Genomic DNA, 3262 nt, shown 5'->3' with positions numbered 1-3262 from the left:
CTACCCCAACCTCACCCTTACACCACTACCCGTATCGCATATCACTACACTACCCCCATTTCACTACCCCCGCCCCCGCCACCACCACTAGCCTTACAGCAAACCCGACTAATTTTCACTAACATTACTTACTACCTTCACTTTCACTAGTCTTCGCTTCCCTAAATAACCCGTGCAGTCATCCTCTGCACGATCTCCACATCAGTACTCCACCCCGCAACCCGCCCCTTCCCCACCACTCCCCCCTTTTCCGCCCCATTTCATATTTTCCACCTGTATCGCCCTGGCAGTCTCCCTCAAGACCATTCCCGAAGAATACGACCGCGAATTCGGGGGGCGAAACGAGCCGTGCCGAGCGGGGAAGCGAAGCCGGAGAGAGCTCCCCGTCCCCCCGTCCCCTCGCGCCCCTCGTGGTGTCTCTACGACTTGGCCGATATATGAGAGCGCCGGAGAACCGAGCGCCGCGTGTCACATCCACCTTGCACGAAAAACACTTTGCCCGTTTATCTCAAACGCAACCCTCGTGGCGATGGCAGCGCTCAGCCACGAGCGCGGCGCGCAGCGGAGCGGCCGGGCAGGCGCAAGATAGGCAACCCTGCGGAGGCGACGCACCGTTGGCGACCGGGTGGCCTACCCTGTGCCTGCGGCCTGCGGCCCCGCTCCACAGCGACGGCCAGGCGCTGCTGGCGCTGGAGAATAAAAAGCGGAAAAGGGAGATGAAGAGGAGCGGTGGGGATCGGAAAAGGGGAGAGAAAAAGAGCGGGAGAGAGAATAAGAGAAAGGGGAGGGAGCAGAGGAGCGGGCTGCGCAATCGGCACCTCGGGCTACGCGGGCGACACGAGAGATGGCCGTGGAAGTCGTAAGGGCGCGCGGGCGCCATATTTTCCAGGGCAGATGGCCGACCGAGGGAAAAACAAACGCTTTGGAAAAGCGTGTTTCCCTCTCCACGGCCCTAACGCGGTGGCGGCTGCGGCGCCCTCTCTCTCTCCCGCGCGTTCGAGTTGGAAAAAACTTGGGGGAGAGAGATACTCTCCCTCCAGCCCCCAAGGCAATAGGGAGCAGGGGAAGGGGCGGGAGAGGCGCCGGGATGGTAAAAGTGGGGGAGGTGGAGAGGGGAGGAAGAGGGGTAGCACTTTTTGATACGGTTTAGCCGATATGTTGCAACTATGTAGCCGGTTTATTAAACTTTTGGAGGCTTTCATTTGAGCTCTAATTTGTTATGCCCGTCCACTACAGCAGAAACCGTCTCACCGGCAAACAAATGTGATTTTTGCCTGTTCTTCATTTCTTTTTGTGCATTCAATATACTATTTTTTGCCAATTTCTTTTCCCTCCCGCTGCTGCCGTCGAGTCGTTCCTTCGCAGTCCATGGAGGATCCACTCTACTCAGCGTGCTGCGGTGCGGGCAGCCACAGGGTGATCTGGAAGGGAGGGAGAGCGGGAGAGCGCGACAGAGAGGGAGAGGGGAGGGGAGGACAAGGAGAGAGAGAGAGAGGGAGAGAGTGAGGGGTCGGGCCGAAAGAAGGATGTGGAGTGTCTCCGGCAGGCGGGGGGTAAGGGGAACGGGGGAGGGGTGCGCACGGGAAAGAAAGTAAAAGAAAGAAAAGGAGAAGAAAGGGGTGGGTTGGAGCGCTGCCGGGCTGAAAGGGCCGAAGATATAGGAAGAGTCGGCGGGGTGGATGGGGGACGGGAGAGAGGGGGACGGGGTGGGGGACTCCGAGCTTTGCGGTCGAGAGTATGATATGTGGAGAGAAGGAATGGATACCCCGGGATATGGGAACGCGGGGGGTAGGCCGGGAGCGGGAAGGGGGGAGGAAAGTGGAGAGGGGTGTAATGGAAAAATCGAAGGCCCGTATGTTGGCAGCGGAGCTGCAGAGCGCAGGACGAGTATGGGAGAAAGGGAGGGGGGGAGAGAGGCCCAGGGCCAACTCAGCAGCACCTGTTACTCGGTACTGCAAGACCGCTGCGGCCAGCAGGGCGGCCAGCCGGCCAGGCCAGCGCGCAGCCAGAGAAGGTGAATTAATTAAACTGGAGTCAGTCTCCGAGTGAAAAAGTTCAAGAGGCAGTGAGGGAGTAGCGGGAGGTTTGCGTGTTAGCAGGCGCAGCGCGCAGCAGAAGAAGCAGTGCCTGGTCCTGTACCGTCACGGCCGGGGCTGGACGTGCCGTGTGTGTGTGGCCGCGCGAGGCCCGTGACCTGCAAGGTCAGCTGAGCTGAGCTGCATCTGCATCAGCACCAGCAAGCACCAGCACCATCAGCACCATCAAGCACCACCAAGCACTATCAGCACCATCAAGCATCATCAAGCACCATCAGCACCATCAGCACCATCAAGCACCATCAAGCGCCATCAAGCACCATCAAGCACCATCAAGCACCATCAGCGCATCATCAAGCACCATTAGCACCATCAGCACCATCAAGCACCATCAGCACCATCAAGCACCATCAGAACCATTAGCACCATCAGCAGTAGCCGAGAGGGACCTACGTACAGCGAACACCGGGTCCGTGTCGACGTTCGCGGTGCACGATGGGACACCGTCCGCCCCGCCCTCCTCTCGCTACGCCACACCCCTCGCGGCGCCGCGGCCCTCTCTCCTGGCGGAAAGCGCTCTCCAATCGTCGAACGGGGGGGTTCGGCACCGTTCGTTCGCCGATCGGGCTTCGACCCGCAAAAAAAAGTACACGAGCCGGCGACCAATGGGAGAGAGGCGCAGCTGGGGCCGGGAGAAGAGAGGATGTCTCCCTTCCCCTCGGCCGCGCGGCCGCCCCGGCCCGGGCCCGGGCCCCGGCCCCCGCTGCCACCCCCAGCAGAAGCTCTCTCTCGCTCTCCCTGTATCCCTCTGTCTCTCTCGCTCCCCATCTCGCTCTCCTCTTCGTCCCCCAGCGCACGGCGCGGCGCGCCGATCGCGCCACTCTTTCTTCCTTTTTGCGCCAACCCGCCACCCACCCCTGCCCCGGCCGCGTCCTTCGCGCCCCTCTCTCTCTCTTTCTCTCTTTCTCGCTCTCGCGCTCCCTTGCTCGCTCTCGGCCCCCCGCCGCTCTCTCTCTCTCTCCCCGCCGATCCGTCTATCTCGTTGCGCGCCCCCGCCCCCGCCCTGCCCCCCTTGCGCCCGTCTCCGTCGCCCCCGTGGACCGCCTCGCTCGCACCATCTCGCTTTCCCTCTTTCTCCCCCTATCCTGCCTTTCGCTCGATTCACGAGAAAAATGCGTCGCGGGACGCTGGCACGGCGAGGCGGGGCGGGGTGAGGCGGGGCGGGG

Source organism: Frankliniella occidentalis, unplaced genomic scaffold (assembly GCF_000697945.3).
Source record: "Frankliniella occidentalis isolate FOCC.00 unplaced genomic scaffold, Focc_3.1 Scaffold48, whole genome shotgun sequence".
Taxonomy (NCBI): domain Eukaryota; kingdom Metazoa; phylum Arthropoda; class Insecta; order Thysanoptera; family Thripidae; genus Frankliniella; species Frankliniella occidentalis.
This window is presented reverse-complemented; position numbering follows the sequence as displayed.